Here is a 22,901-nt window from a genome sequence, read left to right as displayed (position 1 = left end):
TTATCTGACTCATTGACCTAAAGCTCCAAGAGGTGATGTGACTTGCTTCAGATCCCAGAGTGGTGAAGATAGAAACTGATCACAGGGCAACACCTTAACTTCCCACAGATATTATAGGACATCAGGTAGCCAACAATTCACTGAATTTTTTATTGTAGGTCAGTAGAAACATTAAAATTCATTTTGGCAGTGGATATTTGTTGTAAGAACTTCTTTTGACCTATTCATGGCAAATCAGCCTGTTTGAAAGTTTCATGAGATGTTGACAGTATGTTTTTGTAGGTCATATTATCTTGTGCTGATCTTCATTCTTGCCTAAGTAAAATCTGTGCCCTTTGGCACTTTGATATTTTTACCCCTTACTCATAAAATCCATGGGTTTCTGATTCATTTTATAGATTCTGTTCACTATTCTATGTTTGTTCCAGTAAAACAGCTGAAGATTATATATTTGGGGGGCAGATGTGAATAGAAGAGTTTTAAAATCCCATAATGAAGCTTAAAGCTTAAACTTCATTTAAAGTTTAGAATTTCACTCATTATCCATTAATTTGTTATTAACATAAATATAATTTATAGTCAAGATTTTGATTTGCTTTCTAAGTCACTTCTCTACCAAGCATATATATTATATTTTATGGGCAGGGATGAAGCTCAGTACTAGAGTGCTTGCATAGCATGCTTGAGGTCCTAGGTTCAATCCCCAATACTGAAAATGATATCAATAAATACAGATTGACTTTAGAAAATTTTGTTAATCTAAGGGGGACATGCTAAATTATTTGAGTAATTCTCACTTATAGTTGACTTTAACAAAGAAAACAGGCAGAAGATTTTTTCAAAATATTTATTTTTTGGTTGTAGCGGGATGCAATACCTTTATTTTATTTATTATTTTTTATGTAGTGCTGAGGATCAAACCCAGGCCCCTGCATGTGCTAGGCAAACACTCTACCTCTGAGCCACAACCTCAGCCCAAAGGTATTTTTAATATAATTTTGTTTCTTTAGTTACCAGAACCATTGGTTTTATTCCAATGGTACCAGGAATTTATGCAGCTTGCAAATGTCATCCAACAAATTAACCAAGAACAGGACACCAAAAGGGACAACTCTGAAGACAACACATCTCCAAATATGTGTACAGATATCAACCAAATTTTTCTCAAAACCAAGGACCTTGTAAGAAAATTGCCACCGTTCAATTTTAACACTCTACATTACCTTATCATCCATCTTAAGAGGTAAGAATTTTTATACCATCTTAGCCATTTTTAATTCAACAGGGCAATAGTATTCAGTACATTTATATTGTTATGATTTTCAAAATGATTTTTAGGATGTTTTTATTATGTGTTGGGAGAGGGAGACATTGAATACATGTTCATGCAGCAAACATGGTTCCCTCAGATGCTTCCTGTGTGCCAGGCTCTGGCTGGGGAAACTAGGGTGGAAATATAGGGTTTCTGCTATTTGTGGGCTTATCCTCTTGGGGTACAGGTCTGTATATAACCACAGTTCACCATCATTCTTTTTCTAGTAGCTGTGCACAGCTTGTAGGCATGCAGAGGAAGTTTTGGGGGTAGGAATAGAGCAGAAGAGGCAAAAGGCCTTGTGTCTGATTTTAAGAACTGAGTGGTGATTTGGTATTGAATGTGCAGAAGAGCATATGAGGCAGAGAGAAATGACATGGAGACACAAGAAAGCATTTTGCATTTAGAAAATTTGATTTCATTAGGCTACAATATAGCAAGCAGTAGCAGGAACTGTGCTACCCTTCCTAGAGACTTGATAAAAAATCTTACCTACCTGGCAGATTAGTTGACCAAGGTGTTTCTATGCCCACTAAAGAACTTGGAATCAGGAATTTCACATATTCAGATTTGCCTGCTAGACCTTTCTGACAGTAATTAAGATCTCCTTTTTTAATTTTTTTTAAATTTATTTTTTGTGGCTGGAATTGTGGCTCAGCAGTAGAGATTGTGCAAGGCCCTGGGTTCGAACCTCAGTCCCACATACAAATAAATAAATAAAATAAAAATTTAAAAAAATTTATTAGTTCAAATCAGTTATACATGACAGCAGAATGCTTTTCAATCCATTGTACACAAATGGAGCACAAATTTTCATTTCTCTGTACATGATGTAGAGTCATACCACATGTGCCGTCACACATGTACTTAGGGTAATGATGTTTGTCTCATTCCACCATCTTTCCTACCCTGTACCCCTCCTCTTCCTTCCCTCTCCTGAGCCCAATCAGTGTTCCTCCATCCCCAGGAACCCAATTATGTATCAACATTTATTTATCAGAGAGAATTTTGGCCTTTGATTTTGGGGGATTGGCTTACTTCATGATATTCACCAACTCCATCCATTTACCTATAAATGCCATTATTTTATTCCCTTGTAATGCTGAGTAATAGTCCATTGTGTATATATACCACAGTTTTTTTAACTATTCATATCTTGAAGGGCTTCAAATTATTCCATGAAATATAAAAGGAGGAAACCCTTCCAAACTCATTCTGTGAAGCTAGTATCATCCTGATACCCAAACCAGCCAGAGACACATCAAGGAAAAAAAATTTCAGACCCATATCTACACGATGAACATAGATGCAAAAATTCTCAATAAAATTCTGGCAAATCACATACAAAAACATATGAAAAAAAAACAATGCACCATGATTAAGTTGTGTATTCCAGGGATGCAAGGTTGGTTCAACATACAGAGATCAATAAATGTAATTCATCACATCAATAAACCTAAAGAGAAGAAACCTATGATTATATCAATTGATGCAGAGAAAGCATTTGACAAAATACAGTACCTTTTCATGTTCAAACTATTAGAAAAACTAGGGGTAGTAGGAATATACCTCAACATAGTAAAAGCTCTCTATTTTAAACCTAAGGCTAACATCATTCTAAATGAAGAAAAATTGGAAGCATTCCATCTAAAAATTGTTCAACATAATCCTTGCCACTCTAGCCAGAGCAATTAGGTGAAAGAAATTCAAGGGAATACAAATAGGAAAAGAAGAACTTAAATTACCATTTTTGCCAACGACATATTTTATACTTGGAGGATCCAGAAAACTTCTAAAATAATAAATGAATTTGGCAAAGTAGCAGGATATAAAATTAATATCCATAAATCAAATGCATTTCTATACATCAGTGGTGAATCCTCTGAAAGACAAATAGCAAAGCTACCCCATTCACCATATATATATATATATATCACAGCTACTTTACCCATAGATGAATCTAGTATCATCCTGATAGCTAAACCAGGCAGAGACAGATTTCTTTGGATAGTCATAGAAATATCAAGCTGAGAGTGTTTGAAGTAAAACCGGAACATTGATAGTGGCAATAGAACAGAGAGGTGTTCAGGAGAGAGAACCATCCCGGCTAGAAAACTAGCTGTGGGCAGCTGGGAGTGTGGCTAGTGATAGAACACTTGCCTAGCACATGTGAGACACTGGGTTTGATACTCAGCACTGCATAAAAATAAATAAATTAAATAAAGGTATTGTGTCCATCTCTAGGTAAAAATTATTTTTTTAAAAAAGAAAACTAACTGGGCAGTGAGAGAGAAATTGACAGTGCTGTTTCAGTTTCCAGTTCTTATACTGGAACGGGGAGTATATCCCACATACAATGATGGAGCAATTTTTAGAGGTGTTTTTCTTCCTTCTGCTACTGAGTTCAGTAGTTCCTTCTACTTACATGCATTTTATCCTAATATAGTACTCTGAAACTCAGTTTGGTGTGTGGTAAGTATCATAATGAAACAAAGGATTCTTTCCCTGGACCCACCAAACTTGACCCTTGACAAACGTTTTGTAGTCTTCTATAGCCCAAGTTTTCTCCAACCTTCTCAAGTCATAGTAAACTAACATTAAAGACATCTATTAGGCAAATCTCATACACTTTATGTGTTCTTCTTTTCAGGGTTGCAGACCATTCTGAAGAAAACCTGATGAACTCAAAAAACTTGGGGGTGGTATTTGGACCCTGTGTCATGAGGCCCAGGCCTACAACCACTCCTGGTACCATCTCCTCCTCTCTTGTTGCATATGCCAATCAGGCCCTGTTGGTAGAATTCCTCATTACCAACGCAGAGATGATCTTTGATGGGTCCCTAGAGCCACAAAATATTTCATCTAGTACTGACGTTGTTGCACCTCGGGTGGATAAAAGCCCTCCTTGCAAACCCGTAATATCAACAGAACATTCCACAAAGTCACAATATTTTTCCATGAAGCAAGTGAGTTTTGACCATTACAGAATTGCATTAAATTTGTGATGTTTATGTTAACAAGTTAATAGTCTTTGAACTGTTTGTTTTGAGATGTGTTTTGCTTTTAGTTTAAAACTTTTCTTGTTTCAATAGGATATTCACACTGCAGATATTGAAATTAAAAATTATGAATTGGCTACATCATTTGAGGAATCAGAACGCAAGCAAAATGCATTGGAAAAATGGGATGCATGTCTCATTGGTGAGTGGTCATGTAACATATATCCTTGCATATTTCAAACCTTGCCAAGAAGTCGTGATTAAAAACCAAGGTGAGGGCTGGGCTTGTAGCTCAGTGGTAAAACGCTTGCCTCGGCATGTGTGCGGCCATGAGTTGGATCCTCAGTACCATATAAAACAAATAAATAAAGATAAAAATATTGTGTCCATCTACAATACTCATCCTTTAAAAAAAACAAGGGGTATTAAGTTGAGGTAAGTTCAAACCTCAAGGTTTTATTAGTTAACTTTTCTAGCCATTGAGAAAGTTTAGTGAATGTCATTTAAATGAATATCATGCTTTGTTTCTCTCTTGTAAAAAGATATCTTGAAATTCATAAATTATTTTTGTTCTCTTTCTGAGATTTGTTTTCACCTTCACTTCTTTGTCATCAATTAAAGTCAAAACAGAAAAAAGCTGGACTCCTGAAACTCAAAAAAAAAAAAAAAAATAGACTCCTAAAGTTTTTTGATGTCCCTTTACCTGTGGCCTAACTTTAGCACATTAAGCACACATGTCTTCCATTTTCTTGGCTCCAGTCTTTTTGTTCACTGTTTTTAATCATTTTATTTCAGTGTATCATTTCTGGTAAGGGGGTTGAAAACCTTCCATTCCTTACTGCTCTAGTAGAGCTTAATCTGAATTTTTCAATATATAGTCATAAATGTTAAATTTGATATATAAAATTAATGAAATATCAATAAGTGTAGCCTGAGAAAGTCTGAAAACAAAGAGTCCATTTCCTCTCTGCAAAGAAAAACACTGGACTCACTGATTCCATTTATCTGATTTGATCTTATCAGCACTTCTGTGCTATGAACCTTGGCCTCATTTAAGCCATAGTTAACAGTCTCAGGAAGGTAAATAATGCCAAGGGTCATGTCCTTAAATTATTGTTGATTCAGGATTTGAACCTCATCCTGTCTCATTCCTAAACGTAACCTTGTTTTGCTGTCCAATGAAATTGGATTCCCAGGTAGGTATAGTAATAACAATAAATAATTTTAAAATATTTGAAATTTTCATTACATACCAGGTAATTCTGAACCTTTTATTTAGAAGATCATTAACAACACATGCCAACATATCTCCACATAGGAGTTTGTCTTGACAGAAGAAGGCAGGTAGGGCTAGTGCATTAGGCTTGCCCAGGGCAGAACTGGAGCAGGAGCTGAGACAGCACCCAGGCAGCTAGAAGTGGTGCTAGAAGTTCTGCAGGACTGTAAATATGTTTTGGTGGTTGCCATCCAACCACAATGGCTCAGCTCCCTTCTATCAATGTGGAGAAGGGCCCAGGACAGCAAATCACAGGAGCACTGCCTGAGAACCAGGGAAGAGAGGCCAGCAGCCTCAGGTGAGGAAGGAGGTCAGATGAGATGATGACCTGCGATCATCATCAAGTGATGCTGCTGTGCACCTGTCTTCAAACCACTGCCCAAGGATGTGGGAGAAGGGCCAGGTGGCAGGGATGAGGACTGTGGGCTATGAACATAGCTGTTGGAAAGCCATCAGACCAGTGGCAAGGCACACAATTGTCTGATGTTTCTCAGCAGGGAGAAGAGGATCATGGCCAGAGGGCTGCACCTTTCTAGTAACAGGAGCTTCTAAGGCACATGCAGCAAAGACAGAGTGGGAGATGCTAGGGTTGTAGGTGAGAAAACAGGGACCTTGGGACCAGACTAGAGGAGAAAGAGAAGAAGGTAAGTCTGGAGTCTCCAGAACCAGTAGCACAATGGCAATTCTGACAGCTCTTCAACCTTCCTTTGTGCAGAGGATGTTGCCATGTATTAGTGGATCAGCTGGGAGAGCATCCAAGTCCTCTCTGGTGTGTTGCCCTCAGTATGGACAGAATGTAGCTGGAAAGCAGATTAAGTGACAGGCAAAGTCCTTGGGATTCAGGACATGGAGTTTGTTGGTGTACAGAATAGTGTTACTGTTCTAGAGTTACCATTGTCTGCCTGTTGAAATCAGGAAAGTCTTAACACAGAAAATATTCATTCATGGGTAGTATAGTAAAACAAGTTACTACAGGAAGGGTTTTTTTTTTTTTTTTTAGTTTTATGTGCTTTGTGACTATTTATGCTATTAAGATAAATTTTAAAAAGTAATGCTTTAATTAAAAATTGCCTTTAATATTGTATGGATTTTTAATTCCTCTGCATAGATGACTGAGAAAATAGTGTTGGAAAAATATGTAAGTCTCTGTTGTTTGAGAGAATGCCCATTCATAAATAACCACACTTCCTTAACAACCAAGCTTCATGAAGTTAAAAAAAAAATCTCTTCTTTTTCAGATCACAAAGAACTTGAATCATCATCACAAAAGATGGACAATATGTGTAAAACCACGAAACCACTTAGTCTGAAATCTGATGTGACACCAAATGATATACAGAGGCCTATGCCAAGCACCAAGATCAGATGTTGCTGTTTGCCTGTATATAGGTTCCATCTTGCAAGCTCTCCTAATGAGAAAAACAGCAGAAATGTGGGAAATGTCAATTCAGACAAGTTTTGCCAGAATCTTACCTTTGAAGGACTTAATAGAAAAGATACCTCTACTACTGTTGGCTCCCAAATTAATGGTTTTGATCAGCAGATTTCAGAAAAAACTCAGGGACAACAATGTGAACTAAAGAACTTAACTGACATGAGTGCAGTGATTGTGCCAAGTGTACTCCAGGAAAAAGTGACAATGAGCATCAATGATAGTGGTGACCATTCCAACGGTGCCACACAGCCTGACACGCCAGCCAGTTCAGCAAGAGAGGCACCAGTGAGACTGTCTTCTCATTCTCACCGTCTTGCTCCTGCAAGAGCACCCAGAATACTGCAGCCCCATCTCGGGACAACATTTTACAAACCACCTATCCTGACCAGCAAAGTCAGGGGGACTGAGGAGAGACCAACTTCACCTTCAGCAGCAGTGCCTCCTAGCACAGCTCTTACTCCCCTGAGTCACGTGGAGACATCTGTTCCAGAGGCAGACAGCACATCAGCTTATGCTTTGAAACCAGCTGCTGAGCCTAAAGAGAACTGTGAGGAGGTTGGCCTGCCTGACATGAATCCAATGTGTCAGGGACTCAGGCTAAAACAAATGGAAGAGGTACAAGACCTTGAATTTGAAATGCCACAGTTTGTGTAGGTTGTCAAAATTCAGTTTTTTTTTTCTTGTTTCGTTTTTATGTATTGTGTTTATTTTATGAAAGAATGTTGTAACAGAACCACTTTTGTATAGGATTTTCAAAGTGTATATTTTGCCTTTTGGCCTTGTATTGTGTTTGCTAGTCATATAGAATGATAGTGTTTTAGTCATATAGAATGATAGTGCCTCACTGGTATTGTCTTTAAATTCTGTGTTTTTGAAGTTTTGCATAAAATAAGTATTATAATTTAAAACTTAAAATAATATTCTCTATAAAATGATTCATGTAAATGCATCTTTAATGTATAATACTGTTCTCAACAAATAGGGGCAGTAGGGAAAAATGAGCTTTATTTTGGAGGAAACCTGGTGCTGACTCATAAAATGCTTCTGAATGCAAGTGCCTGAAAAATCTTGATTGGGTATGAATATATTTTTTCCCACATAATGTTCTAGTACATCTTTGACCACTTGTGTTGTTATAGCATGTGTGGAATCATTGGCAATTCACTTAACTTTTTAAATATTTACATGAGGCTTATTTGGGAAAGAAGGTTACCTATGCAGTTGTTACTCTATCAGCCTTTTTTAATGATGCCACTGGCAAGCAACCAAAGATGCTGGAACTATTGATGGCATGAATGTTATGAGGATCATCAATGAGCCTAGAGCAGCTGCTATTGCTTATGGTCTGGATAAGAGGGAGGGAGAGAACATCATTTTGGTGTTTGATCTGGGTGGTGGAACCTTCTATGTGTCTCTTCTCCCCATTGACATTTTGATGTCTTCGAAGTCATGGCCACCAATAGAGATACTCATCCAGGTGGAGAAGACTTTGACCAGCATGTTATGGAACATTTAGTTAGGCTGTACAAAAAGAAGACTGGCAAAGATGTTAGGAAAGAAAACAGAGCTGTGCAGAAACTCCAGCAAGAAGTAGAAAAGGCCAACTGGGCCCTGTCTGCTCAACTTTAAGCAAGAATTAAAATCAAGTCCTTCTATGAAGAAGACTTTTCTGAAACCCTGACTCAGGAAAAATTTAAAAAGAAAACATGGACCTGTTCTGGTCTACCATGAAGCCTGTTCAGAAAGTACTGGAGGATTCTGCCCTGAAGAAGTCTGATATTGATGAGATTGTTCTTGTTGGTGGCTCTACTCAAATTGCAAAGATTCAACAACTTGTTAAAGAGTTCATCAATGGCAAAGATCCATCCTGTGGCATAAACCCAGATGAGGCTGTTGCATATGGTGACACTGTCCAGGCTGATGTACTCTCTGATGATCAAGATACAGGTGACCTAGTACTGCTTGAAGTATGTCCCCTGACACTTGGTATTGAAACTGTGGGAGGTGTCATGAGCAAACTGATACCAAGGAACACTGTGGTACCCACCAAGAAGTCTCAGATCTTTTCTACAGCTTCTGATAATCAACCTACTGTTGCAATCAAGGTCTATGAAGGTAAAGGACCCCTGAAAAAAGACAACCACCTTCTGGGTACATTTGATCTCACTGGAATTCCTCCTGTGGGGTCCTCCAGATTGAAGTCACTTTTGAGATAGATGTGAATGTTTCTTTTTTGGGGGCGACAGCTGAAGACAAAGGTAAAGAGGACAAAAATAAGATTACAATTACCAATGACCAAAATTGCCCGACACATGAAGAAATTGAAAAGATGGTTAATGATGTTGAGAAGTTTGCTGAGGAAGACAAAAGATGCAAGGAGTGCCTTGATACTAGGAATGACTTGGAAAGCTACGCCTACTCTCTAAAGTATCAGATTGGAGATAAAGAAAAGTTGGGAGGCAAACTTTCCTCTGAAAATAAGGAGACCATGGAAAAAGCTGTAGAGGAAAAGATTGAATGGCTGGAAAGCCACCAAGAAGCTGACATTGAAGACTTCAAAACTAAAAAGGAACTAGAAGAAATTGTTCAGCCAATTATCAGCAAATTCTATGGAAGTGTAGGCCCTCCCCCAACTGGTGAAGAGGCTACAGCAGAAAGAGACGAGTTGAAGACACTGATCTGCTAGTGCTGTAATATTGTAAATACTGGACTCAGAACTTTCCTTAGGAGAAAACCAAGAGAACTTAAGTCTCAAATGTAATTGGAATCTTCACTTCAGAGTGGAGTTGAAAATGCTATAGCCCAAGTGGCTGTTTACTGCTTTCCATTAGCAGTTGCTCACATGTTTTGGGGAAGAGAGAGAGGCGGAATTGGCTATCTTAAAAAACTGGATATAAAAATGTGGGTCAGGATGTGTGTTCACCTCAGAAATGTTCTATTTAACGATTGGGTCATGCACATCTGGTGTAGGAACTTTTTTCTACCATAAGTGACACCAATAAATGTTTGTTATTTAAAAAAAAAATACTAATGGTTTGGAACTGTCATAAAATAAAAATTTGTACAGATAAAGCTAAGGATAAATCACTATCAGAAGCATTAAAACCATCTAAAGCCAAATAACTAAACTATATAATTTAAATTATAATATATTTATATATTATATACTATGTATTATTTATTATATACTACATATAATAGATTTATATATCTATATGATATAAGTTGTTTATATATAATTATAATATAATCCATGTTTTATATATCATATTAATATTAATTATACTAATATAATAATTGTATTATTATCTTATTAATAATAGATATTATATTATTATATAATTACATTACAAAATATAATATATTTAGATATAAATCTAAATATATTATATGATATATAATAAATATGTTATATATAATAAAATAATATTTATATATTTATATATTTAATATAATATTTATATATTTATATATTTAATTTATATATTATTTTATTATATGTGTATATAATATACACGTATTTCATATATTGTATATAATTTATATTAAATACATATGAATCATAAACATTTTGATATGTAATATATAATTTATATAATATACATACTTATGTATTTATATACTAATATATATAATTTATATATAAATATATAAGTATGTATATTATGTAAATTATATATAATATATTATGAATGTATATTTATATATTAATATACATAAAATTTATATATATATATTTTATATATTTTTATTATATGTATATATGATAAAATAAATGTATTATATATAAATTAGAAGGCTATATATATATATATTGTATTTAATTTATATTATATATGTATTATATAACATGCAATATATTTATATAATATTATAATTTAAATTATATAGATAAATTATGTCTTATTTGACTTTAGATGATTTTAATACATTTGATAGTATTTAACCCCTTAACTTTATCTGTATAAATTTTTATTTTATGACATTTTTAACCCTTTTTGTATTTTTTATAATGGTCTTAAAAAATGGGTGCTTCACATATTTTTAATTTCAATGCATTTTCTCCTGACATTATGAGGTTTTGGTTAAAACCATTCCTTTGGATGTATGCCTGCAATCCCAGTAGCTTGGGAGGCTGAGACAGGTGGGATCTCAAGTAGAAAGTCAGCCTTAACAATGGCAAAACTCTTAGCAATCCTGTCTTTATTAAAGTTCATAAAAAGTGTGGGGATGCAGCTCAATGATTGAGTGTCCCTTAGTTCAATTTCCAGTACACTCCCCCGCCCCCAAAATCCTTTTGTATGAAATGTTTTGACTTATAAATCACTTTACATACTTTTTCTACCTGGACTATCAACTAGTGAAAATGTATATGTCATTAGAATTGAGCAATAATTTATTTAAGTTCATTTTGATTGTATAGTAAGTCACATTGTTTGCAATTTCAGAGATGTAGATGACTGAATGTGTTTCACTTATAAAATACCCAGTTTTTATAAACTAGTCCATTCCTGTTATTTTCTGGGTTTCATCATCTTGCCTAAAATATGATGTAAAAGGGACAAAAATAAAAGAGCATTCTTGATATGTGTGAACTATATTGTGAGTCAATGTTTTTGTATGATCATATTATACTTGATAAAAATTATATGTACAGGTTTATATACACATTATTATATGTAAATTATTTCAAGTACAATAAGTTATTGTGGCTTCTCTGAAATTTTTGCCTCTTGGAGTATGATACTTTAAGATTATTAACTATTGACTCAGTGGTCAACACATGGGCTCACCACTTGACTATAATATGAAATGTGTTTTAGGGCATGTAATCTTATAGTTCTCCATAACATTAAGGACTAAGGAGAAATGAACAAATGGACTTTTTAATGCTAAAGCCAGTTTTTAGCCTTCTTTATACAAAGTACAAGAATCATATTGGTTTGAAACCTTAAAAATAAAATCAGAGTTAACATTTATTGAGCTTTGTCTATTTAGACTTTACCAAGTTGAAATTTCACAGCAACTTCTAATGGGTAAGTAGGCATTTTATAATTCCTGTGTTACAGATGAAGAAACTGAGGCTTAGCTAAGTGACATGCTTTTAGTTTTCAGAGATGCAGCAAGCAGAATTGAATCTCAAATACAGGGTTGTGAAATTTTGATTACTGCTTCTTTTTTTTGGGTACCAGAGAGCCACATCCACAACCCTATTTTGTTTTTTATTTAGAGTAGGGTCTCACTGAATTTCTTAGCACCTTGCTTTTGCTTTTGCTGAGGCTGGCTTTGAACTTGCAATTCTCCTGCCTCAGCCTCCCAGTGGGATTACAGGCATGAGCCACTGTGCCTGGCTGGTTAGTGCTCTTAATGAATGTGATTACTAAATAATAGCAGGAAACACTGAACAATAGGAAATGCATCTTTCGATGTTTTTATTGTAAAATACACTTACAGTTTGCCATTTAGACCATTTTGAAGTGTACAGTTAAGTAACACTAAGTATATTCACATTGTCCAAGGTGGCGTGTATTGCTGCGTCATCAGTTGACAGAAAGCAGAAGGGGGGAAAGGGATGTGAATGATGTGTGAAGCCTCTTATATAAGGGCATTCATTCTGTTAAAATATATAGAGGTCCATGACCTAATCACACGTTTTGACTTATAAATCACATTACATACTTTTTCTACCTGTACTATCAACCAGTGAAAATGTATATGTCATTAGAATTGAGAAATAATTTATTTAAGTTGATTTTGAGAGCATAGTAAGTCTCATTTTCCCTTTTGTTGCTGTCACAATAGTGATTGTCACAACATATACATTTGGAAAGAATACATTCAGACCATAGCAACCATGTTTAATACACTGTAAAGACAAATCCTTCTGGGGAAAGAATGTTGGTTTAAATCATGTGGAAAGTCCTTTCTAACTCTGAACCTAAGACTGTAGGGTAAATAGATCTTGATTCTAGTGGGCTGTTTCCAAATATGTGTCCATACATGGCAGTGCGCTGTGCTGATGCAGCTTGCATCCTGAGGTTTCAGCTACCAGCCAGGGATCTGTGACCCTGGTTCCCATCTCCATCTTGCTACTAATATGAACTGATGTCACTATTGGATTGTAGGATTTAAGGACTGTTGTGTAGTTTAAAGCTTTAGGTTGTTGATATTTAATTACAATAATTAAACAAACATTTAATGACAATTTACTATACACCATCACCATGCTAGATAACAGAGACAAGACAATCTTTAAAAACACTTTCTGGGCTGGAATAAAGCTCAGTTAAGTGCTTGCCTAACATGTGGAAGGCTTTGTGTTCAATTTCCAGTACTAAAAACAAACAAAAAACCTTTCTGTATTTGTGGAACTTACAACTAAATACTATCAGGAATTGGCAGCTAACTCTCAGTGGATTCTATTTTCACATTTGAAAAAGTCAGATTTGTTTAAGTACCATGTTTTCGAGAAAAAAAATTGCAGAATGTCCTGTAAATAAAGTCTGAGAATAGGACTAAACTTTTAAATTGAAGCAAAAATATGTAACTTGTACTATTTCAAAAACATTATTTCCCATTTGTAAAATTCTTATCTTCCCCTTGGAACTGCAGAGTGAACCCTGGGGAGCTTAACCGCTGAGTCACATTCAGACATCTTATTTTTTGAGACAGGATCTCACTAATTTATTGAGACTAGCTTTGAGCTTATGATCCTCCTGCCTCACACTCCCAAGTCACTGGGATTAAAGGCATGGATGGACCTCCCATTTCTGGTATTGTGGATGTGTTAAAGAATATTCAATAAAATTAAACACCATACATGTTAAAAAAAAAAAAAACACTTAGCAAATTGTGACCTACAAGAGGAAATCCTGAAACTAAAAAAAAAAAGGACCTTTTTAACAAACCAGTCAAATTGGCAGCATCTCATTCATGATGTTGGGAAAATAACATCATTTGGAAAATAACCTCTTTGCTGTGTGTATATAAAAAAGCATCATAATGAGTTTAAAAGTCCCAAATCTTGTATACAAATCTGGGTTGATTATCAATTGAATGTTACAAATAGAAAACCAACCAGGAAAACTAGTTCATCTAATGCATAATAGCACAGCACTAAAATAACAGACTGGAAATTCTTCCATGAAACAAAGCCATTGAGGGGTGTGTTAACATAGTGAAAGTTCTTTCTTGACTAACTGCTCAACAGGGGTCAAACTAGACTTTTGAAATTCATAAGGAATTTTCTAACTCTTTTTTGACTGTGGTCTGCCTTTAGTGAACATACATATGTGAATATACTTTTTTAAAATGATATTTCACTCAATTTTTTTCTAGTATATTTTTGTTGTAAGAGTTCAAAAACACTGATTTAAAAAACTACTTCTTGCTACTACAATTCTAGATACTAGTAGAGCTAAATTCCAATTGACATATGAAAATAGGGTCCTATATGATATCTTTGATCTTAAATCTGGTATCAGTAATCATAAAGTCTAAAAACCACTGCACTGAAGTTTAGTAATTCCTATTTATTACATGCTATCCATTATACAAAGTGCTTAATTCCATTTATTTTATTTACTTCTGAAATAACTGTGTGTTAGGAAGTAGGTAGTATTAATCCTATAGCCTAACAGGCTGATCTTAGTTTAATAATGTGCTCCAAATTGTGCTCCCAATGAGTCCTTCAGTCAGAATTTGAACCCAGCTAGCTTCCATTAATTTTACTATCCCAAGATCTAGAACTCCTAATGAGGAATATTAAGAAAAGATAAGTTAAAATTTTTAATTTTGACTGCTTATTACATACCAAGAATTTCTAAGCCTCTTCCTTAGTAGATCATTAAGACCACATGCCAACATATCTCCACATAGGAATCAGTCTTCACAGAGGAAGGCAGGTAGGGCTAGTGCAATGGACTTGTCCAGGGAAGAACTGGAGCAGGAGCTGAGCCAGCACCCAGGCAGCTGGCTGCAGAGCCTGCACTCTTCATGGTGCTAGAAGTTCTGCAGGACTATAAATATGTTCTGGTGTTTACCATCCAACCACAATGGCTCAGCTCCTTTCTATCAATGTGGAGAAGGGCCCAGGACAGCAAATCACATGAGCAGTGCCTGGGAACCAGGGAAGAGAGGCCAGCAGCCTCAGGTGAAGAAGGAGGTCAGATGAGATGATGACCTGCAAATGATCCTGGTGTGCACCTGTCTGCAAACCACTGGCCAAGGATGTGGGAGAAGGAGCAGATGGCAGGGATGAGGACCATGGGCTATGAACAGGGCCATTGGAAAGCCATCAGACCACTGGCAAGGCACACAGTTCCATTATCTAAGGATATATAGTACACAATAAGAAATGTTGATCTTAACCAGGTGATGGTGAAGTGTACTGAGAATTTATTAGGTGAGTTACTGTTCTAAGCACTTTTCATCTCAACAAACTCAAAGGAACTCCTAGTTGATCTACCTAAGAGTCGGCCCTTACTCATTCTATGATTGCAAGAAGAGTTTGTGGTGCTATTTAGTCCAGGGCCAGTGCAGATGGTGTGAACAGTTTGGTCACGTGGGAAAATCCTCAGGGAGTTTAAATTAAAGACACAGACACCATTTTACCTTTAAACCAGCTCTGGGATGGCTCCTTGAACCCTCAGCCTCAAGCCCCCCAGGGAGGCAGTGAGGTTTAACTGAAGAGGAGAGACAGTGTGAGAGAGAGAGAGAGAGAGAGAGAGAGAGAGAGAGAGAGAGAGAGAGAGAGCGAAACACTAGGGATAGGGCTTTTATTGGGGAAGAAAAAATTCTGGGGAAAATTTAATCCAATGAAGTCAAGCGGGGGGCAATGTGGCAAGGTCAGGTGCGATGATTGGGTCTTTGAGGCAGAGGTGAGACATGCCTCCACATCACATGGAGAAGCTCTCAGACCCAAGAAGGGTGGGGAGAGCTCTGCTACATTAAAAGTGTCTGAGCACCTCACACCTAGCCAGGGAGTAAACTCAGTCAGATCAAGGATGGACTCCCACAGTGCTGCACTTTGAAGGGAAGGGAAACAAAAATATATAATGACTCCTCTCTAGGGAGCAGAGTGGCTCAGCAGCTCAGCAGCTTGGGGGTCACCCAGTTCCAGGAATGGGGTGGGGAGGTCCAGAAAACTCACCCAGTTCCAGAACTGCAGGGTTCTGGGAGATCACTCCATTGTAGGGTCTAGGATGTTTATCCAGTTCCAGGACTGCAGAATCTTGGGAGGCCTGCCACCCCCAGCAGCACAGGCATCCAAACTAAAGGTTACTCGAGTGAATTTCCTAGGATACCAAATAAAACACCCAGGACAGCTCCTCTGCCTCAAGCTCTCCAAATGGGAGAGCAAGGAATGTCACGAGGGGCTGGTGAGAGTGAGCATGTCCAAGAGTGGACTTTTACCAGGGAGACCCTCATTCTTTAGAAAATTCCATCCAAATAAGGTCAAGAGGGGCAGGGTTACAAGGACAAGTAAGGTAATTTGACCCCTGGGTCATAGGAAGGCATGCCTAAGCATGAAGACACATTCTGCTACTTCCAGGATCAGGGCAGCCATGTAGGGCCACTTTGAATGTGGCCAGATCATTGCAAGTGACTGACAGAGCTGCAACCAATCGGAAGGAAAATGCAACAGCCCCCCACAGAGGCCTATCCAGTTCTAGGAGTGGAAGGTCTAGGAAGATCACACAGTTCCAGCATTGCAGGGTCCTCGGTCTTACCCAGGGTTGTAGGGTTTTCTGACCTGTAGGTGAGGATGCAGCTCAGCCAATGCTGTTTTCTGAACCCACGACACTACATTCATCTCAGTCCTTGCAAGTCTGGCTGCTCTGCTAGGTCCCAAGAAGTGATGTGAAACTTCAGTCAGACGTAGGTTATGACTGCTGTGGGCACTCAGATGCCTCTTCCAGGAGGCAGCCTACAGTCCCAGTCCAGGCCCTGAGGGGCAGGATGCACCAGGGTCTGGGAGCACTGATGTGTGGCTTCACTGCAGGCTGGCCCCATGGGGTAGGCTATGACAGGGGCTGAGCTCAGGAGTGGCAGGCCACCAAGTGTGGGTGGTTTAGCAGTGCTAAGTCTCAGGGAAGGTGGGGTGCCATGGCTGTTTGTCACCTGAGCAAGACACAATCCAGCAGTATTTCCAGTCCCCAGGTGTCATGATCTAATAGCTGTGCTGGCCACAGGAGTGGGGTACACCGTCACCACCTTCTCTTCTGGGAGCTCAGATGTGTGGACTCCAGGCAGTCCCCTCAGGAGAGCTGAGTGGCATGAGAATACAAGAGTCATAGTAGTGAGTATGGAAGGTGTCCAAGGTTTGGGTGGGAGCTTCTGGGGTCCTCTTGCTTGATTAGTCCACACAGGGAGGAAGCTCCCTTGTTCTGAGCTGCTCCTGGCTGTTGATGGCGTGTCAGAAACTAAGTGTGTCCTATACTCTGTGTGAACATCCCAGGATCCCATGTTCTATCTGGCTTCTGGTGATCCTTAGATGTGCTCTGGGGCTCTCTTCACTTACCCTCACCAAAATGCATTGCTTATTTTGGGAGTTGTCTTTATGGGAGGAAGGATGGTAGGACTTCTAGTCAGACTTCTTGCTAGCATCTCTCCTCCCTAGAAATGTTTATTTAAAATCAGAATAATCATACCCGTTATCACCATGTTTAATCAAATTTGTATTGGAGATCCTCATGAGTAAAATATAATGAGAATAAAAGAAAGTAGAAGAATGGAATACTAAAATATAGAAAGCTTAAACTTGCATTATTTTCAAATGATGACGATTTTTTTAATATATTGTTTATTTTTTAAATAGAAATTGTCAAGGTTCCTGAATAAAAGCTTGAGATATAAAAGCAAAATTAAAGTTTTATATTCCAGTGGCAAATGATTAGAAATCGTGATTGAACAGGATATACTATTTACAATAGTATCAGAGACTGAAATTGCCTAAATAATCAAATAATAGACTTAAGACTTCTGTAGACAAATTATAAAATTTTATTAGGGGATATGCAAAAGAACATAAATACATAAAGGCATATACTACATTTGTCAACATAAGACTTTGTCTAGGTCATTTTTAAAAGTATTTTTAAGGTATCCAGGTGCAGTGGCACACACATGTAATGACAGCAGCTCAGGAGGCAGAGACAGGAGGATCATGAGTTCAAAGCTAGCCTCAGCAAAAACAGGCACTAAGCAATTCAGTGAGACCGTGTCTCTGAAATAAAATACAAAATAGGGCTGGGGATGTGTGGCTCCATGGTAGAGTGCCCCTAAATTCAATCCCCAGTACATCCTCCCTGCCAAAAAAAAAGTATTTTGAAGGCTAAAACACCATGAAATCTAAAGAGGAACCTGGAGTGGTTCTGGCCTATCAATTAACTATTAAGCTATTATTATTATAAATTAAGCTATTGTCATTATAAAGTTGTTCTGATTAAAATAGTAAAATGCTGGTGCAGATGTAGAAATTACATTAAGTGCAAAACTTTACTTTGATGTAACAGCAACCTCCTATCAATTAGACATTCCATTTTGCATGAAAACACAGAGGCTCACAAAACAACACAGCATTCTAGAATCACAGTCTTTGAAGAATTTAAAAATGTTCAGTAAAATGAAAGGAAATTCATTGCAAAATTACACACTAGTGTAGTGAGCAAGAAGAATGCAGAGTGGAAGCAATATAAAATGTAAATATTTGAATGTTCTATTCCTCATGACATACCCACTCCCATGCACACATTAGGCTTTCTTGGTAACAGTGTAAGAGGTTAGTTGTGAGGACCAGACTGAAGGGAAGCAAGGCTTCTCAGCAGAGGGAGTTTTCTGAGAGCCATGCACTCTTGCTCTTTTGGGAGATGCAGGGGCAACACTATTGGTCAAAGCCACAATTCTCTCTTTTTTAATTTTTAATTTGTTTTAATTAGTTATACATGACAGTAGAATGCACTTTTATACTTTGATATATCATACGTAGATGGGATACAATTTCTCTTTTTCTGAGTGTACATATTGTAGATTCACATTGGTCAAACAGTCACATATATATAAAGTAATAATGTCTGTTTCATTCTACTATCTTTCTTATCCCCATATCCCCTGCCTTCCCCTCCTTTCACTTCCCTCTACCTAAGGTAATGCTATATTTTTTTTGTAGAATTACAATTCTTAATACACATATATACCACAATTTTTGTATTTCTTTTTGTATATAAAGTATGTTGACACCCAATTCAAGTCTTCATACATCACATTTCACCATCCTTGCTAATCCCCTGCCCCCTCCCTTTCTCTCCCACCCCTTTACCCTGTTTCCCCCATGCTCTCCCTCCCAACCCCACCATGAGTCAACCTTATTTTATCAGAGGAAACATTCAGTATTTGTTTCTGGGGGATTGACTAACTTCACTTAGTATTATCTTCTCCAGTGCCATCCATTTACATGCAAATGCCATGGTTTGTTCTTTTTTAATACTGAGTAAAATTCCATTGTGTATATATGCCACGTTTTTTTATTCATTCATCCGCTGAAGGACATTTAGGTTGACTCACATCTATTTCATTCTACTATATTTCTTATCCCCACATCCCTGCATTTCCCTCCTTTAGCTATTGTGAATTGTTCTGCTATAAACATTGATTTAGTTGTGTCCCCGTAGTATGCTGTTTTTAAGTCCTTTGGATATAGTCCGAGGACAGGAATAGCTGGGTCAAATGGTGGTTCCATACCTCCATACTGTTTTCTATATTGGCTGCACCAATTTCCAGTCCCACCAGCAAGGTATGAGTGTACCTTTTCCCCCACATCCTCACAAACACTTATTGTTGTTTGTCTTCATAATAGCTGCCATTCTGACTGGAGTGAGATGATAACTTAGAGTGGTTTTGATTTGCATTTCTCTGATTGCTAGAGATGATGAGCATTTTTCTTATATTTATTGATTGATTGTATATCCTCTTCTGAGAAGTGTCTGTTCAGGTCCTTAGCCCATTTGTTGATTGGGTTATTTGTTTTTTTGGTGTTTAGCTTTTTGAGTTCTTTATGTACCCTAGAGATTTGTGCACTATCTGATATGTGAGGTGTAAAGATTTGCTCCCAGGATGTAGGCTCTCTGTTCACCTCACAGATTGTTTCTTTTACTGAAAAGAAACTTTTTAGTTTGATTCCATCCCTTTTACTGATTCTTGGTTTTAATTCCTGTACAGTAAGAGTCTTATTAAGGAAATTGGGGCCTAATCCCACATAATAAGATTAAGGCCTATTTTTTCTTCTATTAGACACAGAGTCTCTCACAACTCTCTCTACAATACTGAGTAAGTGGCAATTATTTTACATGGAAGACTTTTCATATGGTAAGAATAGATGTCATGAAAGAAAGAGAGCTGTCCATTGGTAGGGGACAGGTCTCTGCTTCGTGGCTACTTAGTGTTGAGTGGGTTCTATAAGCAGTGTTCTGATACTCTTACATTAAAAAAATTATGTCCAAAATATATTCTTCCCAAGGAAAGCTATATCACACAGATTACTATTATTACCCTTCTATACAAGTGGATGTCTTATGATCATATATATATTTTTTTACTCTGTAGTGGAAGGAAACATTCTCAACCGATGTAGCAAGAATCATGTATCAATACAATAAAAACACAAGTTTATCAACACATTCTTAAGAATCCCAGAAACAGAACTGTCCACATGGACAACTTGGATTCATGATGGAGATGGCATCATAGAGAAGTAGGAAAAAAGAGAATTACTTAACAAAAGGGACTGGAGAACTGACATTCCACAAATAAAATACACACTTGCATTCCTACATCATTCCATATGTATTGTCAACTCTAGATATATTAACCATGTTAATATTTTAAAAGGAAATTTAAAAATGATTAGTGGAAAATATTGTGGGTAGCTTTTAAAACTTGATCTTATAAAATATTTCCTAAGAATGCACACATAAAAACATATGATCACATGAGAAAAGATTAATAATTTGAGCACATAAAATTAAAAACATCTGGGGCTGGGGCTGGAGCTCAGCGGTGGAGTGCTTGCCTACCATGTGCAAGGTGCTGGGTTTGATTCTCAGTACCATATAAAAATAAATAAATAAAATAAAAGTATCGTGTCCAACTATAACTAAAAATATTTTTTTAAAAAATTAAAGACATCTGTATGTCCAAAGATGTCTTAAACAGGAAGACCAGGGTGCTGCTGGGTGGAAAAGGATGCCCAGCGAAGATGCTGCTGGACTTGTCGGAAGAGCATAAGGAGCACCTGGCCTTCCTGCCAAAGTGGTGGTGGAGTTTGGGTGGATCAGGGTGGAGTTCCTGAGGCAAGGGACCATCCCCAAGGTCTATGAGGGTGCCACCAGGAAGCTCAACATGAGCAGTAACACTGTCCAGCATGGTGTGGAAGGGTTGACCTACCTGCTCACTGAGAGCTCCAAGCTCATGATTTCTGAAGTGGGTTTCCAAGACTCTGTTTTTGTTCTGGGATTCTCTGAAGAACTGAACAAATTATTGCTTCAGCTTTACCTGGACAACAGAAAAGAGATCAGGGCTATTCTGGGTGAATTGGCACCCAGCCTTCCCAGTTATCACAGCCTTGAGTGGCGACTAGATGTACAGCCTGCAAGCAGAAGTCTCAGGCAACAGATAAAGCCAGCAGTGACTATAAAACTACACCTCAATCAGAATGGAGACCACAACAACAAAGTTCTGCAGACAGCCTCAGCCACCCTACTTCATCTAGTTCAGCAACTGTAACAATCCTTGGACGAGATGAAAACCAACCACTGTAGGAGAGTAGTTCACAACTTCAAGTGGTACCAAGTGTTAAGGTCCTAATGCCTTTGACTCATTTGTGAATGGATGACAATCAGGAATTACTTTTCAGAATTAACTTTTATTAATTGGTGTTGATAAATGCATCTAGATTCCATGAAATTCCTTTTCCTATTCCAGGATATTGAGGTCATGATCAGAAGCTAAAGTCAAGTTCCTTTTCTGATGCTAAATGTGGTCAGCTTCTTGACAGATTGAAATGTAATTTTGTATTTTAAATGTGTAAATAGGATTGAATCAACTAGAAATAAATCTATACTGTTCATATCTTCTGTATATATGAACAATACCCTGTTTTTGGTACATTTTTGTCTGCTTAACTAGTATTTTCCTCTTTATTGATCAATTTTGAGAATAAAATTTACAGCTAATTTCTTTCCTATTCAGAGTATTTCTAAATAGTACAATATTTCTGACTTTTAAAAGCATCTCATGATGTTACTAGCTACAGAATAATGTAAAGTGAATATGAGTTTTTTTTTAAATTATATGCCCATATTGTTATAGGAAGTTCATGAATTTTTCTTTGAATGTAAAGGTCAGTAGTTTTTTACCATATTGCTGAAGTTTGACTTATGATTCATTGACTTAAGTAGTACTCAATTTTGTGTGTTTGTTAATAATATTTTCACAAGGATTAATTTTTCCTATATACCAAAAGCAACTAAGAGACACACTGTCATTTACATTTATAAATAGTGGATACAAGAATAATGTAATCAATGCTTGATTATCTGGGGTAGAAAGATGTCTTAAACTAAAAATGTTTTGAAATTTAAGAATATATTTTCAATATAACTGATAGAGGTTTCAATATAACTAACACACTTGAAAATTGAAAATATGTAAAGATAACCTACAAATTGGTAAGAAAAATATAATTAATCTAGTTAAAAATGAACAAAATATATGACCAGAAATTTTACAAAGGAATACAAATGACTATCAAACACAGAAAAGGAATGTAACATTATCAATGACAATAAATATAGACCTCATAATGAAATAGCTTCTGAAGGT

The 22,901-nt window shown here is 36.9% G+C and overlaps 2 pseudogenes; both read left to right on the top strand.

Annotated features, from left to right (window-relative positions):
• The first annotated feature begins 1,052 nt into the window (after positions 1 to 1,052).
• On the top strand, positions 1,053 to 9,708 carry LOC143404411 (endoplasmic reticulum chaperone BiP-like; annotated as a pseudogene).
• An 11,568-nt stretch (positions 9,709 to 21,276) lies between these two features.
• Positions 21,277 to 21,884, top strand: LOC143404410 (COMM domain-containing protein 2 pseudogene; annotated as a pseudogene).
• Positions 21,885 to 22,901: the final 1,017 nt, after the last annotated feature.

This window comes from Callospermophilus lateralis, chromosome 7 (assembly GCF_048772815.1).
Source record: "Callospermophilus lateralis isolate mCalLat2 chromosome 7, mCalLat2.hap1, whole genome shotgun sequence".
Lineage (NCBI taxonomy): Eukaryota > Metazoa > Chordata > Mammalia > Rodentia > Sciuridae > Callospermophilus > Callospermophilus lateralis.
Note: the sequence above shows the minus strand (reverse complement) of the source record. Positions and strands in the feature narration are given on the sequence as shown.